We start from the raw sequence: 21,640 nt of genomic DNA on the forward strand, positions 1-21,640 counted from the left end.
AATCAGCAGCCAAACAATGCACCTTCCGATGATTTTTATAATTTATTACAGTACTTTGCTCCGGATGTAGGGTGTGATTTTTGTATGGTATCCTTGAAAGATGTGCTATCCTTCTGTACATTTGTACCACTGCCCTGCTTATAAGCATGGTATTTTGGAGAGTGTATGATATTACACCATTACTCTATCCAAGTATAAATTGCTTTTTGCAGGCTCCTCTAGTACCACGGCCTGAGGCATTAAAAAAAGAAAATGGGCCACAACATTACAAAAATCAAGGAAAACTAGAACTATAGTAGATAAAATGGAAGAAACTCGATTGCAGCATAAGACAGAAAATGAGACAAGGAAGCATTTTTCTAGTATAGATATTACTATGCAAAAATGCATTTTTAATATCAAATTGTTTAATTTTCCAGGAATTCGTAATTACCTGAGAAAATAGCCAACGAATTACCATACCTGAAGGAGTAGGAGAAGCAGTATCATTCTGGTGATATTTTTCTGTGTCTCTACTTCCTACAGCAACAAGACGAGCTTTTGGTGATGCATTATCTTTAATGGTAAACACCCATTTGATTGGAATAACTTTCATTCCTTTTATACGAGGTACAATTTTAAATACATTTAATTTTGACATCGCATTTAATTCAGCCTGAATAGGAGGACCCCACACAGCTGGATTATCCATAGCTTTGTCATACAAGATTGGTTTCTCTTCCAATGTCATCAGTGAATTGGGATTTGAGAAACAATACTTTGCTTTTACTGGAATTTCATCATTTTCTACATCCCAGTCAGTATCAATTTCTAATTCATGAACGGATTCATTTTCAGATTCCGATTCATCCAAATTATCAACTGAACTAACAAAGTGAGAATTATCAACGATTAAGTTTTCAACACTAGAATTATCACTAAATGAGCCAGATGACACATCTGAACTGTTATTATCAACATGAGTTTCACTAGATGTACTTGGAATTTCATTTACTTAGATATAAGCTTTGTAAAGATACCAGACTTGAACCCAATATATTTTTTCCGAATAGGAAGTGTTTGTGTATGTCTTTTAAACTGCTGCAGGAGGGTTAGCGTGAGTTTCTTCCCTTGGCTAGACAGAGTGTCTTGCTGTGATGTACATGCCAATACAAGTGTACCTTTTTCATGTGCATTATTTGAAAGGGAAAAAAGGTTGCTGTGTTTTTACTAATTGGTGGGCGTTTCATCAAAATATTGACCATGTAGGCAAACCAGAAATGTCAAAAACGCATTCTGTGTGCTTACTTGCTACCCTTCAAGAAAGGATACCATAAATTTACCTATTTTATGTGCTCCATATGTGCGTCTGCAACGATGCTTTTTGTATCTGTTGCTTTAGATCACACTTAAAATTTTAAAAGGATTTTGCCATAAAATCTCCCTGGATCACAGCAGGGAGCCTAAATTGAAACACAGCCGTTAATTTTCAACAAAGTTGATTATGGTCTGTTTTTTCCCCCAATCCCCTTTTTCCCTTATAATTTTAACGGATTTTTTAAATTTTGGTAGGATTTGTAAAAGGATACTTTTGAGTGAGAATCAGTCTGTTTTTAATCTTAGTTCTGTTCAATAGTGCGGTATTACCAACTGGTTTCTTCACAATTGTTTAGTGAATTATTTGCAAAAATCGGATACCTACAACTGAAAAAATGACTGAATCAAGTTTTGTGGTAAGTACCTACTTTTTTAAAATATTATTTACGTCATTTTCGCGTGAAGTCATTTTCGGGTTTTTTAAATTTTTCAGGGGTAGAACTACGTGTTTTCGGCGTACCTTGTGTTATTGTTCAAATATTTTTATTATCAAATTCGCGTTTATTAATTTTTGAGAAGTATTTTAATTTCTTTACTCGTGATTCGCGTTTTTATCAATTTTTGGGTGGTTATTTTCGCTAATTTTTACATGTTTAAATTTTTTTCGTTGATTTTTACAAGTTTTATTTATATGATTTTTTTATGTATCATACTTACCTGATTCTTTGTTTGTTTTTCAGAATTTATTTCAATTGATGAAAGCTATGCTGAATATGTTCTAAACAGGAATGGCGAACTAGTGAGGGTGGACCTGTCCCCCAATTTTTCAACAATCTATACTGATGGCTTCGATGTAAGTATTTTCTTTTTTATTCATTTCTTATTAATTTACAATGATTTCTTATTTTTTAATTTTTATATTTTTCAGAGCAACTCGAAATTCTTATTGTTGGGTTATCGACCTCCAACGCCTCCCAGGGGGATGAAAAGAAGAACGAGGACACCTTCCATACACCCGAAAAAAATGAGCTGGGTAACAAGTACCCCCAAAAAAAACATCAGATAAAAAGAGTGGTAAGTTCAATTTTTATTTTCAACATTTCAGTTTTTTTTACATTTCTTATTAATTTTTAATGGTTTTCTATTTTTTAATTTTTAGAATTTGTAATTATTGAATGTTGAGTTTCTATTAATAATTATATGTTTTTTCCCAGCCGATGGAGACAGTATATCAGTTCAGCGTAATACACAAGAAAACATGTGGTTGCTGCGGGGGTGAAAAAAGGATGAGCAGTGCTGAATTGGCCAGGAGAATTTTGTTGGATTATAAAGAATTTGATCCGCGGATAATTGAAATTGTACCTAAGTACCAAATTATTTTTTTCTAAAATTATTTATATACTTTTATTTTGTTTTATTTTTTGAAATTTTTCTAATTTGCTCCTTTTACTTTTTTCAGGATGCTGAGAAGGGATTTTGCAAAATAGCATTTCGAAACACCCCTCAAGTGAAAAGAATCCGGGGGGTGAGAATGAGTAATACTAAGACAAGAAGCCATCGGGCACGGAGGCGTTTGTTTTAAATATATGTTTAAGTAGTTTTATTCGTGGTGAGGGGGGAGGGGGTTAATATGTATGGAATTTATTTTTTAATACAATAGTATAATTTTAATTTCAATTTTTAATTTGTAGGGGTTGTGGGGGGGGGATTTTTTATAATATAGTTTTAGTATTGTAATTATTATTGTACATAGATGCTTAAATTATATTATAAGTCATAATTTTTGTTATTTCGTTTATCAGTGTTGTGGGGGAGGGGGGGGGGTTATTTTACCATTCGCGATCTTTTTTACGTGCATCTTTATTTGGGCTGGGTATACTCGACTTTAAGCCAGGCAGGTAAGGATTTACTCCTTTCTGCTCCTTGCTCCTGGCTCAAAGTCCGCCAAAAATACCTACTATTCACGCATTTATATCTGGTATAATTCATATGTATTTCTAAAAATCAGCAGCCAAACAATGCACCTTCAGATGATTTTTATAATTTATTACAGTACTTTGCTACTACTACCCTGCTTAAGCTTGGTATATTGGAGAGTGTATGATATTACACCATTACCCTATCCAAGCATAAATTGCCTTCTGCAGGCTCCTTTAGTACCACGGCCTGAGGCATTAAAAAAAGAAAACGGGCCACAATATTACAAAAATCAAGGAAAACTAGAACCATGGTAGATAAAATGGGCTGCAAGTGGTTTGCGCACAAATGGGGAAAACATAACTCGTTTGCGCATAAAATTAGAACTCGTTTGAGGTAGATGCCGCCAGCACTGCCCATATCAAATTTGAAGTTGAAATATGCACCAATCGTTTGTGCATCGTTAGTGCACGTTTGTGCACCAATGCATTTCGTTAGTGCACACCCCCTTCTCCCCCTGTAGAAGAAAACCTTGGGCAGTGCTGGCGGCATGTTAGCACTGCCCATATGGAATTTCAACTCGAAATTGATGCCAATCGTTTGTGCATCGTTAGTGCACGTTTGTGCACCGATTCATTTCGTTAGTGCACACCCCCTCCCCTCCCCACAAAACATTTTCCCCCTCAACCCCCCAAATGGCATATGGGGGGATGAAAATTGGATCGATCGTTTGTGCATCGTTAGTGCACCATAGTGCATGTGCACGTTTTGAAATTCCACTCCCCCTTCGTCCCCACTGAATTAAATTGATATTTAAATGTGTGGGCAGTGCTGGCGGCATGTTAGCACTGCCCATATGGAATTTCAACTCGAAATTGATGCCAATCGTTTGTGCATCGTTAGTGCACGTTTGTGCACCAATTCATTTCGTTAGTGCACACCCCCTCCCCTCCCCCCGAAAAATTTTCACCCCTGGACCCCCCAAATGGCATATGGGGGATGAAAGTTACATCAATCGTGAGTGCATCGTTAGTGCACGTAAGTGCATCAAATAATTTCCTTATTGCACATCCCCCCCTGAATTCAGCACCCCCACCATAAGGTTCACCTCAAAATCCACCCCCCCACTCCCTAAAATATAATTTTTGAAAAAATACCCCACAATTACATCAATGATGCATTGATACATCCATGTACCAAATTTCAGCTTGCCCTGACGATTACAACCCCAGAAAATGTTTTTTTAACTGTTTCAACACGATTTTCAGGTCGTGAAATAAAGCATAGTACAGCTCATATACACTGCACCTACACATACCTTGCTGTGGTAAAAATCAGTTGAAAAATGTGTTTTTCGGGTTTGTTTTGGGCACAAACCATCAGAACGAGCAGAAATTCAGCAAATGTATGTATCAAAAATGCATCATTAATGTGATGCTGGACTATTTTTTTTTCAAAAAATATGTTTGAAGGGATGAGGGGTGGAATTTGAGGTGGACTTTGCTGAATCTACGTTTGTACTGAAATACTATCTAAATTAATGTTCAGTGACCTAAAATATTGAGAGAAAACTTGTAATTTCACCTTGTTTTGAATGTTTTGATGTTTTGTGCCCAAAATAAACCCTAAAAAAATGTTTTTAAACAGATTTTCGTCGAAGTAAGATACACCTACTTATTCAGGTATTGTATATGAGATTTGCTATTCTTTATTTTACTATTTCAAAAATCGTGTTGAAACAGATTTTCTGGGTTCATAAAATTAATTTTACGGTAAGGAGGTACGTTTTTCCCTCTCATTTCTCAATTCAAATTATACTGTGCCAATTCTCCACTATTTCCATCAATTTACCTCCTTTACGATCCTGCCTCTCATAATATTTAATTTGTTGTATACTCTCATACGTGATCTGTGTATGTACTCAGAATTATTTCCATGAAAACTTTTTGAACCGACACCCCACGATTTGAATGAAACCATAGCCTCACTAGATCGAAAAAGCAAAGTACTTACATAGATACCCTTCCTAACACCTCGTAACCCACAAACAATCATTTTTCGTTTTTTGACGGATTCTATATGAACGTTTCTCGCCTGATCGAATGGCACAATCCGCAGGAGTCCATGACAAATACTTTTTCAGATATTTCACATGATGCTGTCACATGACCCACAATTAATTTTCTTCTATCGAAATACCTCGTAACCCAAGGTAGGTAGGTAGGTAGGTAGGTACTGAAGAAATTTGCGGAGGGTTTCAAGTGTTCTGAACAACAGAAGGTGCCTAATTAGCACCGACCACAGTTATATACGTTTGCTGAAGTCCATTTCTGAGCCTTCCACAGCAAGGCGGTTATTTTGGGGAAAAATTGAATGCGAGTTTCTAGAATGGCAAAAAACTAGAAGCGTTATTCACATAGATTCACTTCGCTTCAGAAAAAAAATACCTAACCATGTTAATCTGAAGTAAAAATAAGGGAGTAGGTGATTAACAAATTGAAAACTCAAAATTCCTTAGTACTCGACATAATGAACAAGTTTTGCTGCTGAAGTTTTTCTGATTAACCGAATAGTTTGCTTAAAATATGTACTAAGAACGAAAATGAATTTAGAAAAAAATCTGAATTCATAAATTTTGGGCGAAATACCGCAAGATAGAAAGGTAACAAGTTTTCTCTCAATTTTTTAGGTCACTGAACATTAATTTAGATAGTATTTCAGTACAAACGTAGATTCAGCAAAGTCCACCTCAAATTCCACCCCTCATCCCTTCAAACATATTTTTTGAAAAAAAAATAGTCCAGCATCACATTAATGATGCATTTTTGATACATACATTTGCTGAATTTCTGCTCGTTCTGATGGTTTGTGCCCAAAACAAACCCGAAAAACACATTTTTCAACTGATTTTTACCACAGCAAGGTATGTGTAGGTGCAGTGTATATGAGCTGTACTATGCTTTATTTCACGACCTGAAAATCGTGTTGAAACAGTTAAAAAAACATTTTCTGGGGTTGTAATCGTCAGGGCAAGCTGAAATTTGGTACATGGATGTATCAATGCATCATTGATGTAATTGTGGGGTATTTTTTCAAAAATTATATTTTAGGGAGTGGGGGGTGGATTTTGAGGTGAACCTTATGGTGGGGGTGCTGAATTCAGGGGGGGATGTGCAATAAGGAAATTATTTGATGCACTTACGTGCACTAACGATGCACTCACGATTGATGTAACTTTCATCCCCCATATGCCATTTGGGGGGTCCAGGGGTGAAAATTTTTCGGGGGGAGGGGAGGGGGTGTGCACTAACGAAATGAATTGGTGCACAAACGTGCACTAACGATGCACAAACGATTGGCATCAATTTCGAGTTGAAATTCCATATGGGCAGTGCTAACATGCCGCCAGCACTGCCCACACATTTAAATATCAATTTAATTCAGTGGGGACGAAGGGGGAGTGGAATTTCAAAACGTGCACATGCACTATGGTGCACTAACGATGCACAAACGATCGATCCAATTTTCATCCCCCCATATGCCATTTGGGGGGTTGAGGGGAAAAATGTTTTGTGGGGAGGGGAGGGGGTGTGCACTAACGAAATGAATCGGTGCACAAACGTGCACTAACGATGCACAAACGATTGGCATCAATTTCGAGTTGAAATTCCATATGGGCAGTGCTAACATGCCGCCAGCACTGCCCAAGGTTTTCTTCTACAGGGGGAGAAGGGGGTGTGCACTAACGAAATGCATTGGTGCACAAACGTGCACTAACGATGCACAAACGATTGGTGCATATTTCAACTTCAAATTTGATATGGGCAGTGCTGGCGGCATCTACCTACTCGTTTGCGCACAGGAAACTTAGGGACATACAGGGACAATACGACTCGTTTGCGCACATATTTTCCTTCTCACTTTCACAGGCTTAGGACTGTCTGCTTTTTTGGTAGGCGTGATTAAAAATATATGTGTGAGTAGTAAGTAGGGAAAATGGGAAATAGTACGATTCATTTAAAATTTAAACGGAAGTAGCGTGACATCGTTGTCCTAAAATCGATAGGTATTTGCTCATGGTAATTTCTTTATTTTTGTATCTCTCCAAAGTTGATCTCAAAAATGCTTCTTTCTCCTTTGTTTCTTTCCTGACATAATTAGAAGCACCTCATGGAATAGAATTAATTTTCAGATCGGTCTCTTGCTGTACCTATTCAATCAATGCACCGAGACAAACATGAACGAACCGTTCATACTTAACCTTATTCGTGTGTGCTGTATGAATGTAGGTAATGATATCATGTGCTGAGATGTAGGTAGGTACCTACCTATCACAGAACCCACTCGATGAATCTAAAAAGCTATGAACTATGTACAATTGCATACATGTGCGCAAACGAGTACTGGTCACTACAGCTACCCTGTGCGCAAACCACCTCTACCTGTTGCGGTCATTTTCCCCATTTGTGCGCAAACGAGTTACGGCCATAAAATGGAGGAAACTCGATTGCAGCATAAGACAGAAAATGAGACGAGGAAGCATTTTTCTAGTTTTGATATTACAATGCAAAAATGCATTTTTAAAATCAAATTGTTTAAATTTCCAGGAATTCGTAATTACCTGAGAAAATAGCCAACGAATTACCATACCTGAAGGAGTAGGAGAGGCAGTATCATTCTGATGATATTTTTCTGTGTCTCTACTTCCTACAGCAACAAGATGGGCTTTTGGTGATGCATTATCTTTAATGGTAAACATCCATTTAATTGGAATAACTTTCATTCCTTTTATACGAGAATTGGGATTTGTGAAACAATACTTTGCTTTTACTGGAATTTCATCATTTTCTTCATCCCAGTCAGTATCAATTTCTAATTCATGAACGGATTCATTTTCAGATTCCGATTCATCCAAATTATCAACTGAACTAACAAAGTGAGAATTATCAACGATTAAGTTTTCAACCCTAGATTATCACTAGATGAGCCAGATGGCACATCTGAACTGTTATCAACATGAGTTTCACTAGATGTACTTGAAATTTCATTTACTTGTAATTCGTGAGTATTTTCTACTTCATAAGGAGTTACAAAATTCAAGCTTGCATGCGGAGTTCTATTATAAATATACGTAGTTGTATGAACTTCAAGTCCCCACATACTTGCTGGAAAACCTGATTCAAATAAAAGTGCTCTAGCTCTCTGTTGAATTGTCAAATTTAACCTTTCAGCTAACCCATTGTGTTCATGACAATGAGGTTCAGATTCTTGTAAAATTACACCATATTTACTCAATATCATTTTTGTTTCAGAGCAAATAAATTCACTACCATTATCACAATTTAGAATATCAAATTGACCTGGACCTGGTAAACGAGCTTGTAAGAAACGATATGCCTCATCTATACAACTAGAAATTTCAGCACCAACTTTTGAAGGTACAACAAACGTTTGTAAAAATCTAGTATAATCATCTATTAAACACAAAACTACATAGATCTTCATAATAAATTTACTAGGCTACGTTTTAGAAATGGATTCGATCCAAACAGATTTATTGTGTATTTTAAAAAATGCAATATACATATGTATAGATAACCTTAAGTTCAGAGTATAAAAATTCATTCTCTAAGAAGTTTTGTCCAACATTTTTTAACCATAGAACCCCATATACTCTGCCGCCAAACCACCCCTGCTTTTTAAACCCTTATAGGCTTATATAATATACTCATTGGTTCCGATGTAACACATACCTATCTTTATTTTAGGAAACAAACTGGTTCAAACTGTTAAGTGGTTCCTGCATTATATAACCAGATGATCATTTCAAACAGAAAAGGATTCTTCTTAAAAGCATTCTCCTTTACAAGCAACCCATTTTATACAAATTAAACGAATGGCGTTATAATTAATCAATTAAAAAGGATTGCTGATGAAATAAATGTGCAGTATCCTCACATAAGCTTGTCGCAAATTATTTTATTTAAATTAGGTCTGTGTGGGTGGTGTCTGGAATTTATTTAAAGCAGGATACCTGTGAGATATGCGATCGGCGCGACACAAGCTTTTAACCTGTCTGGAATTCTTTTTAAAAGAGGGTTAGAAACTGGTTGCAGCCCTGCATTAAGTGCTTTGGGAACCGATCCTTTATATGAACTCGGATTCGCGTTTTTATCAATTTTTGGGCCGAATTTCTCTTCACTTTATCACAATCTGATAACTACGTAAAGGACATTCCTTGTAGTATCAACGCACTAAACGAAGTGCCAAGAGCTGTATTTAAGCTCTTAGTGAAAATGGACAAAGAAGAGATGACGTTAACCGAAGCCCAGTTCATTTTATACCATCTTTTGACATCGTAGCGTACAGTTCGACTTGACAGTGAGTACCCAAAAAGGGTTATTGTGCGTTTCGTTCAATTTAAAGATTGTATTTCTTATTTGATGTGATCATTTGTACTTCATTTAAATACACGCCGAAACGGTGAGAATTGTTCTTTTCGAATACATTATGAAGTGGTAATTAACTGGATATGGAAGACTATAACTCTTAAAGGTGTACAAGACGTATTTGAGAAGGAGAAAGGACGAAGATCCCAACATTTCATAAGAATGGGACCCCAGACTCTAGTCCCCGCACCACTAGGCGACCTATTACACTCGATTGGACAATTCGTATCATTTGAGAACGGCGTAATTTACGACGTGACACCACCCGCTCAACCAGCGGTTCCTGAGTCATGGTGGACAGTCGATCAGACTATCCAGGGCCAATGGGTCCAAGTAATGAAGACGTTCCAAGATAGATACCATATCCGAGAAGCACCTTTAATGAGTGACTTCAAACAGCTATGCTTACTTCTTTCCTGAATTTTGTGTTAGTGGCTTACTATTCAACTAAAAAATGGATCAATGAACGGACGATAGTTCAGAAGGTAACGAACGAAAAGTAGAAGTAAAATTTAAGTGCAATTACATAAAATAGCGGCCCCTGACTTTGACCGGCCTAAGCCTCAACGGAAACGTTGCAAGCGTGAAAGCCTTAACTCCCGAAGTAAAGTTGACCGACGGATTGATCCGTCTAGGGAATGAATACATATTCCCACAGGGATTGCCTTACAATACATTACATTAAAAGATAGTAAGTAATGTTGACGTCACTTCTATAAGACGTAATTATATAGCAGGCTATAAAATAAAACAATAAACGAATCTAGAGCCTCGCACCTGCAAGTCTATATAAGACATTTCAAAGTTGGTCAACTTATTCAACTTTGACCAAAATGACAAAGAGGATCACTACCGATTGCTACTCATGAGCCAACTGTTAAACTTCCTAATGTTCTCTCGGAAAATGTTCCGCAATAAAGAGAGAAAGCCCTTTGAAGAGATGATTGCAAAAATAAGACATCATTATCGAAAACTACAAAGTTCCGAAGATTTTCTATAGGGAAATAATTTTTGGAAACACGCGTGATGACCTATATAGGAGTGTGGGATCTCCACTCAAAAAATGACCGATGTAAGTAAGTAATCATATTTTTTATTCAATGTAAAATACTTAAGTACCCACATGTTTGATTTGAACTCAATGAGATCATTCCAGTAGGGTAGACCGAACATTGTCTTACCATGAATCCGGTTCCTGCACTTGAGGCTTGAAAATTTGACCATTTCACATTCCCAGGTAACATAATATGTAAAATTTTCGGAAATATGATTTCGTTACCAAAACTACGTCATTATCGAAGTGATTATGATCCTCCGATCCTTGTTTTTTCACATTTTCTTTTGAACACAATTACAGAATTTTTTTCAAAAATTTTGGGGTCTGATTTCCATATTGCACATCCAAAATTAGTAAAAAATTGATTTAATGACCCAACATGTCCCGAATTAAGCATTATAGCGCCGACATTCATCATGACGCCGATCAAAAATGCGGAGTTCCCCGGTTCCTGCACTTGAGGCTTGAAAATTTGACCATTTCACATTCCTAGGTAACGTACTTAATATGTAAAATTTTCGGAAATATGATCTCGTTACCAAAACTACGTCATTATCGAAGTGATTATGATCCTCCGATCCTTGTTTTTTCACATTTTCTTTTGAACACAATTACAGAATTTTTTTCAAAAATTTTGGGGTCTGATTTCCGTATTGCACATCCAAAATTTGTAAAAAATGGATTTAATGACCCAACGTGTCAATTTTCGATACCTAATTTCTGCAAAGTTTCAAAACTTGTTTTGTTTATGCTTTGTTCAATTTATTAAACAAACGTGAAAATTTAACCTTATATATTGATAGACGTTCTGCTTTATTTGACGAATACCGACGTTGCATCGCTCCACTGACGGATACAATTCTATATTATAACCCAACCACCTACAACAATTTAAGCCAAGACAGTCACCTATTAAGTACAGCCCGAATTATCGAAAAAGTTTGTGAAATTTTTTTTCCCCCTTTAATAGTAAATTTAATATTTTATTTATTTTTAATTAAATTGTTTTAGTTTTATTATTATTTTAGATTTAATCTAAATTAAAAATGTAATAAACAGGGAAAATAATTAAATGTGAATTAATTCTGTATTTTGAAATGTTTATTTTGTTCTTTTTTTTTTATAGAGAAATTCACTATCATGTAAAAGTAAAAAGAGACGAGGCAAAGGCGATGACGGCGACAACTATTACTTGCTTCGACCTTTTTTTTCTGTTGCTGTTTCTTGGAAACATGCATTTCTTCTCATCATAATGTACTATCGCCATACCTACACCCAATTACCTAACACCCAAAAGAAAGTTTTGCCAATATGCTTGAAAACATATTGAAATTGTTCAATATTTATTTTGGTGAGATTGGACATGAAAAAAAATCCGTCAAAATCTTTGAAAGGTAGTAGAAGATGATCCTACAGTGAATTTTCAAATTCCATATTGATAAAGTTTTTTCATTAAAAAATACATTTTGTCCGTTGAGAAAATACTGTGGCTAGCCTTCACATCGACTGTCGGCAATCTCCCAAGGTATGCAACTCAAGGTAGTTTCACCCCCACCCATCATTTAATCTGTCTCTTTGGTCTACACGTCTGGGTGACGTTAGATACATACTTAACGCATTCCTAATTGCGTTCAATATATTTGAGATCAACGTATTATGTCGTGCGGTGAGTTTTGTTTGGTTTGTTCAGCTACTGTTGCTGCTAACGCTGTCTCCGCATTATTTAAAATCTGTGCGAATGAACTATCGAAGTGTTTCGGGGGAAAAATCGATCTACCTGGACATTCTTGTGGGATTCCACGACGATCAGACGCCGAGGGGAACTATCCAGGAGACGTAAAAAATTGAAACTTTCAATTTGTCAAAAAACGAGTGATGAGCTCAACTTTTTATTACCAGCGCTCCACGTTCGTTTTAAAATAGTTGAATCTGTTACATTTTGTGCAAGTACAATTCATTCCAATCACTTGTGAACCATACTCGCTTTTTTATTCTATGAACGAACTTCGGCTCAGGTGAAAATATCATTTACTTACTTCCTTAAGCCTTTTTTATTCTGAAATAAGGTCTTCTTCTACCACGCTTTATTGCAGTCTCAGTTAAATGCTACCACCCTTATGGTACTGGAACCATTGCTAAGCTTGAGAGTAAAACATTTTCCTTGACCTTGTGTATAACTATGATAATCATGTTATTCCTTAACCAGTAAAACAATATTAAACTAATGAAAATAATGGCATCGAATACGGTTCTCAATTTTGTAATCTTCTTTAAACATTGCATGATGAGGAATGTAATATGCATTTTGTTCTGGAGTAATTTTTACCTCTCTCATATGATCGAGAGTAATGTATTCCTCAAGGCAGTTCGTGTACATTTCTTTAAGCTTTTTGCTGCTTTGTAATTTTCTTTCTAACTGGTAGAATGTGTATAATCGAACGAGAAACAAACACCAACTGAACAAAAAATTCCATCGAGCGTTTGATTGCTGAAATCAACAGATGCATCGATTCCAGGAATTGATTGCTTCGGTTGGTAAAGATAACACCACTTGCGAGTATTACAACGTTGCTTTTTTCTAACTATTCGATTATAAGATAACTTCCTTCGATTTGATAGAACTTTGTGAATGTATTTTTGCTGACAAATTAGCTTTCTCAACAACTTAATTAATGTACGACAGGGTCTAGCTAATGGACCACCTCAGATTTACTGACGTTTTATTCAAAGGCGTCTCCGGCCAGACATCACCAATGAAACAGGACATCCAACATCTCGCTCCAGCTAAAAATACGACTATGAATTTCCAGGTAGTAATTAAATCTACTACAAAGCAGAAACGATCTGTACTGGTGAGCTTATACGGTAGAAAATCTCGTCGAGAAGCGAAGATAAATGGTTACGAGTTATATCAATACCTAAATAACCTACACCTCGATATGCCAGCAGCTTGGAGAAAGAAAATCTATAGGTACACAATTTGAACTAAAAATCTACCCGACGTCGACTTCCTATCTTTCTCATCTCCGGCATGGTCAGAATCTACGAAGGCGGTAAGTACTCTTGGTTCCACTGGAACAAATCTCAGCTTGTAGTTCAAGGTACCTTTCAAAAAGGTAAAAATTCTGTTGCAGGCCACTACGAGTTTAACAGACGGTTTCGTCTGATATCTGGAGACAAAGTTCACCGCGAACATTATGTCAGGCCTGGACCAAGAAGCTACATACAGAAGACACCCTACCATCGATCGAATTTGGTGCTCCAGACTCATATCCACGTTTGCCTTTTGAAACGAAAAATCACAGATCGGCGAGGGAGAAATATCAGCGTTGTCCAGATTGAATCTGGTAAGTAACGATTCGATGTAATCGATTTGGTCGAGCGTATACCCTTCGCTCGTCCGAACAAAATTAACTCCTAAATAACGACTAATTAAACCGAGATCTTTTATTTCAAAATGTTTTTTCAGAAATTGAATAACTCTTTCAATCAGCGCATCGTCCCATCCGGTGATGTAGATATCATCTACGTAAATGGCCAATACGCAACGAAGTGCGTCACCACTAAATACAAAAATCGTCGAGTCGAACACAGTGGCAGTTAAGCCAATCTTGGCGAGAATTCGCGTAAGCTCTTTGTACCAGGTAATAGGCGAAATCCGAAGTCCATATAACGCTCGAATGAGCTTCCAAACCGGATTCCGAAGTCTTCCTCAATAATAGAAGCCCTTCGGTAAGCGAACAAACACAGTATAGGGAAGTTTCCCATATAAAAACGCGCCTTTGACATCGATATGTCTGATTTGCCATTTGTGTTTCACAGCCAATGCTGTCAAAACTTTGATCGTGTCGGACCGAACCACCGGTGAGAAAACGTCGAAGTCCTCGAGCAATTTACCTTCCTGGTAGCCAAGGACCACCAGTCGGGCTTTGAAAACGTCAGCCTCTTTCTTACGGTATACCCAACGAACACCGAGCACTTTTCGGTCCGCAGGCTCTTCGACGATCTCATAGGTACCCATACGCTCAAGATTCACTAACTCTTCATTCATGGCGATACGCCATTTCTCACTCTCCTCGCTACTCATCGCCTCCTCGAAGGTCATCTCCGTCGCGCCGGACGCCAACATAACGCGCTCACTCGGTTCACTCGACTCATCCTCTAACGTAAACCCGCGAAACGGAAGGTCATCGTCCTCTGCTTGAACCAAATCACCGTATTTGACCGATTCATCAATCCGAACGTGAGTAAACACGTTGACCGACTCGTCCTCGACGTTGAGGAGTCTGTAGCCGGTTTCAGTAAAACCAATGACGACCCACTTGGCGCGCAGTATACGAGAATCAAGCTTCTTTCGTTTTTCAGGATGAACGAAGACACGCGCCAAGCTACCGAACACACGTAGATAGTCATACCGAACCTTCTTATTACGCCATAACGCATACGGAGTACTCTTGTTATCGGTTGCGCTCGTTGGAAGACAATTTAAGAGATAATTGGCCGCATCGACCGCGTAATTCCAAAATCGGTGAGGCATCTTATCGTTAGCCTCGAAAAGCAAAGCCCTAGTCTTATCCATGAGTGTTCGATTAAATCTCTCAACCTTCCCGTTATGGGGATGTACAAACGCTTCGGCACGTTCCATAGTAATGCCTTTCTCTTTACAGATGCGCGCTACCATACCACGAACGAATTCGAGAGCGTTATCACAACGCAGAAACGCTATTTTACTATTCTGAATGGCTTCAACTTTCTTCACGTAGTCATCAAAGCAATGACTGACATCGGACCGATTCGCCATTACGTACGACACATTGAAGTGGCTACGGTCGTCGAGCAAATTCAAGACATAATTATCACCTTCACAAGAAGTAGGTAAAGGTCCGATGACATCAGTGTGAGCTAACTCGATATTTCTCTTAACGACATGTCTCTCTTCCCCACAGGAGTTCCTGCACATTTTCGCTTGAGCACACACTTCACAAGTGGAAAAAATTATCAATGTTCATTTGACCAGAAATTATCCATCCTAATTTAGTTTCTCTTAATTGTGGCAGATTTTTATAGAGAATATAATTTCTATTTCCGAGTATTTCCCAGAATGTATTTGATCCAATTAGAAGATCAATATTGGATGGTACATTGAAAGTAGGGTCAGCTAAATCAAGGTATTTTGGTATGTTCCAACTCTCAATCCAGAAATATTCAATTGGAATATAATCGACTATTTTTCAATTATTAAACAATTGAGAGTGGTTTTAAAAGACGAATGAATCGAATTAATAATTACAGATGTAGCACTCATTATTTGATGTACAATAGAACCACCTATACCTTGTATAGAGTGATTTTGATTATATGACTCGGGTAGTTTTAGTTTGGTTTGTAATCTTTTTGATATAAAATTGAATTGGCTACTAGAGTCTAGAAGTGCTTTGAATTCATTTTTTCCTATTCGAACTGTAGAGAGACCATTATCACATTTGCACAAACCCAAAATATTGATTGGATTTTCTTGCCTCCTTATGCACCCACTTCCAAAGGTCAGCTTTCACACAAACGGGCGTGTGAGGCTACCAGTCACCGTTTTACAACGTAGTTTGTATGACTGAGAGTAAAGCCTATTGTGAGGACCCCTGTTTTCGTGACGTCACCGCGTTGTTCGCGTTTTACCAGTGGTCTTCTTTCGATGGACAGACTCTACTAGTCCTGTCGTTGATATGGACAGTGACATCACAGAAAAGATTCCGTACTCACAAGTTCATCTAAAACTAATAATAACTCATAAACTAATACTTATGAATCTCTAAAGTTGAAATGTTGATCTTTACACAAGGTCAGCATTTGAATACGTTCTACATTGAAACTCGTACTCTAGATTGAATATGTTTTCAGATGAAGAGATCAAAATCAAGCCCCCGGACCCAACATTTGACAGATGCTTCAAGGCGGTTTTTGCGACAAAAGGCAATCTGTCTATCACCGAAAGCTTGCTACACGGAGAACATCCCGATTATGCAAAACGGCCTACCGGAAAAGAGGAAGCGAAGGCCATGATCAGGAAATTCTGCCAAAGACGAAAAATGCCCGTTCCGGAAAGTGTTGAAGACTAAACTATAGTAATCAGTAATTAACAAGGTAATACTACTTTCAATCCTAATTAAAACACCTGAAGAGTTCAAGGATGAAGATAGGTGGTTGACTGAACATACCTTCAGAGAAAAACAATCCAACATACAATATTTCAATAAATTAGAATTCGTAGTGCTCGATTTAGAGAAATTTGAGGTAAGCAATTTGTAAATTATATAAATAAAGGCTATTTTATACCATAACTTTTCACGTTTTTTTTCACGTATCAGATCACCCAAAAGCGAGCCGCTGCTCGAAATGCAGTGCGGTAATGAACAGTACAGATTCGTTGAGAAAGCATAAGAAATGTTGCGGGATCATCACAAGTACACCGTTATATACGCCGAATACTACTGCTTGCAGTAAGAGATCTAATTTCAAGAAAAAAGGTGGTCTTACAAAAAAGGTAGAGTCGGCAAGAAATGTAGCTGATATCTTTACAAAGGCATTGTGCAGAACCAAGTATGAACTATTTTGTAATATAGATGCTGTAAAATGCATTCGAAACAACCTCAACAGTATTGACGAATCGACGATGGAGCAAGAGGTCATCGCTCGATGAACGATCATGAGTGGGCCGAACTCGTCATGAGAAAATACAGGCATTTAGATCCTCATATCATTAAAAGTGTAAGTATGAATGAAAATTCTAATTTTATTTATTTTATGAACTTATATACCTGATTTTCAGTTTAATATGTATTTACTTAGGTATTTATTTTAATTTATGTAAACCACGAGTGTTGTCGTATTTTTTCATCTTTATTTTTAAAATTGGATGAAATTATTACAGCAACATCTCTTTTACTGAAAATAGCCAATTTCAAGAATAAAGGTCAAAAAATACGATGACACTCGTGGTTTTTCACCCTTTTATGCATATCATTGAAAGATACTGGTTTCAAAATCAAACTTGAAAAAAAGTATGAAAATAAACGGTATTAGTCGTATTTTATCACCTTTATTTTTGAAGTTTGAAAAAAAGGCCTATATCGTATTGATCAGTTCTGCTCGTATGAAAATATCCGAATTGCCCTGAATTTTTAAATAACGCAGTATACTAATTGGGGCAGTTTTGCTATTTTTATACAATCAGAATTGGTCAATACGATATAGGGCTTTTTTTTCAAAGTTCAAAAATAAAGGTGAGAAAATACGACCAATAACGTTTATTTTCATATTTGACAAATATGCATTTCAATGTTTTCTCAACAATTTCGTATATTTGAAATTTCCGTGGGACGCTCTGTTTCAAAAGTGTAAGCCTTCAAAGTTGGATTAACGAGAATTTTATGAAAATTTACTGAATTTCAAGTTTAACTTTTTTTACTCAAACTTCAAACGCTTGCTCCTGTGAAACCGAGCGTCCTACGAAAATGTCAAATGTACCAAAATGTAGAGAATTTAACTCTCTTTCTACGTACAGTCATCCGATTTTGCTAGGACGTACGGTCCGTCCGGCATATGCGGAAAACTAAAACACTAAAAATTTTCTCATGATTACTTCAAAGAGCTTTTGTGAGCGTTTGGAAAATTTTTTTTTTGGTTCAAACACATCAAAATGTTCTTGAAGGATAGGGCTTAAAAAAGCCACTCCCTGGACCCTTCGAGAAAAAACCAAAAATTCAAAGCCTAAAAGGAGTTGAAAAAATTCACAAATATTTATTGTATTTAAGAAATCATATTAAATATGAATAGGGATGGAAAAATTTCGTACCTCAAACCCTCGACCCTCCAGATCAAAAAATCAAGGAAGTTAGAGCAATTTTTGGGGAAAGTAAAAATCCAAAAATTTGACAAAAATTGGTATACGTTGAAATCACGAAACCTAGGGAAGAATGGAAAATATCCAATCCCTACATACCCCTATACTTGCAAAAAATCTAAAATTTTGCAAAAACTCATTTTTCAAAAAATCAAAATTTTTTTTAGAAAATAAAAATGTTGAAAAACAGATTAAATGTAGATTCATTACGATCCAACATAATGTGAACAGTCATGGAAATAAAAAGCCTTCAAAAAATAAAAATTTGAAAAATTGAAATTTTTTTCAAAAAATGAAAATGATAAAAAAGGGATAAAATGGACGGATATGGGTTAAAAATTAAAAACGATCGATCATAAAGTTGAAGAAATAAATCCTCTTCGATTTCCTTTCCTCTCCTCATACCAAAAATGCACTCTAAAGGGGTCAAAAAACCACTTTTTGAGTTCAAACTCACCAAAAAATTGAATTTTCATGGGAAATCAATTACCTTAAAAATCTCCCCTGAAATCAACACCAATAGTCAATTATATTGACATTGCAAAAAGACACCTGCCTAAAAGCAAAACGAGAGGAAGAATTAAAAGTAGATTATCAATCTATCTACTAGTCATCCGACGACAATGTTATCTGCGACGACAATGTTATCTGCAACGTCGCCGAGGCACGATAATTTCCTCGAATTTTGCAAGTTCTAAGGCAGACATCTGAAGATAAGGAAAAAACTTAGCCAAAACCGGACGGGTTGAAACCTAATCACAATAAATAAAATAATAACTCCCTCGACTGATGCAATATTGAAAATAGATCTGAATGATTTCTGTTTGACGAACGTATGAGATTATTGTGCTACAGTGTATCTAATAAAGCAAATTTCTAAGCTACGAAACGCGTTTTGAAGTGAAAAAGGTGTATTTTCAAGTATTAAGCGTAATTGTGAAGCATTTTTTACGTCGTTGGTATCTTGAAGAATTTAATAGCATCCCTATTTCGCCGAGGACTGTTGTCATTGACATTTACTGTAAGTAACAATATCATTCATGCATCATGTATATTTTGACCTATCTAAATGCTTATGTAATAAACTATGTATCTAGTAGGATAGTTAGGGTAGTAGGATGAAAGAATCACAAGCCAGCTGGTAGTATTCGATCATCCTACTAAACCAAAATTGAAACCTATTCCTTTTGACACTAGGTAATTTTTCTGTTCATTAACACGAACAGAAAAGTTTTCACCTATTCAGAATTCTTAAAAAAGTTTCAAAAACGAAATTGAGAAACACTTCTAAAATGGGAAATTATGGTTGGGGTACCCCATACCATAACAAAACATTTCCCAAGTACTCTACTGGAGTACAAAATTCTAATATCATTTTGGAAAATGACATAAAAATCTAGTAGATTCGATTAATCAAAACTAATCAATTCAGAAAAGTCGTCATTTAGCATTTACGACACAAAAGTGATGTGGTCCCTAAAAATATTCTAACAATTTCAAATTAGATCCAAATTCAACTTTTGTGTTTTGAAAATGATTCGGTTTAGTAAAGAACCATCTGAAAAGGCTATTGGCCAAGAATAAAAATGAAAATTTAGAAAAATGACTAAAAAATCAGTTGAATCTGAATAAATAGGTAGATACCTACCAAACCAAAATTATCTCTCAAAGTAGAAAATTTCTCTTCGAAAAAGTAAAATAATTTTGCCTCAATAAAATTTAGTATTAAATTACTCAAAAACAATCCTATTTTGAACCTCAGAATAAACCAAGTATCCAAATAGGCACCTACCAAACAAATTTTGTGAAGATTTTGTAAAAATTCTCCTTTTCTTTGGCTTGAATACGACAAAAATACCTAATAGGTAAAGTTTTGAAATGAGAAACTCAAAAATTCACGCACAAATAGGTACCTACTTAAATATACATTTGGCAAATTTACCGAAATTTTCTATTCAGTTTTCTTCAAATGAAATAAAAATTAGAATTTCCTTAAAAATGAAAATTCTACGCGCACGAAGACAATCTTTAACAAGAGTTCAGAAATAAAGTCATTTTCTCCAAATATGTACCTATCAGAATGAATTTTGAAACTGTTTCAAAACCATTATTTTCACACCTAAAATGAAAATTCCCAATAATTCTGAGAAAATTTTATAACAAAAAATCCTAATTTAAATTTCAGTTTGGTAGGTATACCTATTTACATCAATAAAACTTTTTCTGTTTGTTTCATCGATCTAAATGATAAAATTTCCTGGAATATTTTTCAACAACATGAACTTTGGAAATTAAAATGATCTAAATAGATAAAAATCTGAAAAACCAAATAATAGGTACCTACTCACTATAAAAATTTCAATTTTTACGATTTTTTGACCCAAAATTGCTGTCAAATTTGAACAAAATTCGACGACAAAAAATTGTAATTTTTCAAAATCAAAAGAGATAGGTATACGTACCTACCTATTTCTTAAATCAAAATTGAATATTCATAAAATGAATAAAATGGGACCACAAAACTTTAAGTCAATAAAGTTAAAGTCATAATGAACTGACCACAATAATTAAAATCCCTCGATTTTTCCCATTTTTGTCCTTCCTTCTGTCTGCAGATGCCGAAAAAAGACGAAAACACGAAAAATCAAACGAGCGATTGGAAGGTTAAGGTAAACATACCGCCAACGAAGAAAAATCCGATAAGGGTAAAGGGACGCCCTACCTCGAGATTCATGGGTCTCATGATAGCCGGCTATTGGCTGTATGACCTGGGAAAAACCTATATAAATACGAAAAAAGAAGACAAAAAAGAATAATTTCTTCAGGTTACTCATGGTATTCTTTATATTTTTTTTTTTTCGGTGACTTCGTACCATATTATGTACATTTATATCCAGTACTTTTTCTTAAGTTGATATTAAAATAAAGTTAAAAACTACATATGTAAAACGTGTCACCTATTTATTCTACAGGTTGCTCACACGTTTCATCCCACATACACTCAGTGTAAAATAAAAGCCTATA

At 36.0% G+C, this 21,640-nt stretch overlaps 1 protein-coding gene across 1 annotated transcript in view; it reads right to left on the minus strand.

The window, feature by feature from the left end:
• LOC135840635 (limbic system-associated membrane protein-like) overlaps positions 1 to 21,640 on the minus strand; it is a 390,872-nt gene that overhangs the window by 109,803 nt on the left and 259,429 nt on the right. The window lies entirely within an intron of this gene.

Source organism: Planococcus citri, chromosome 3, assembly GCF_950023065.1.
Source record: "Planococcus citri chromosome 3, ihPlaCitr1.1, whole genome shotgun sequence".
Lineage (NCBI taxonomy): Eukaryota > Metazoa > Arthropoda > Insecta > Hemiptera > Pseudococcidae > Planococcus > Planococcus citri.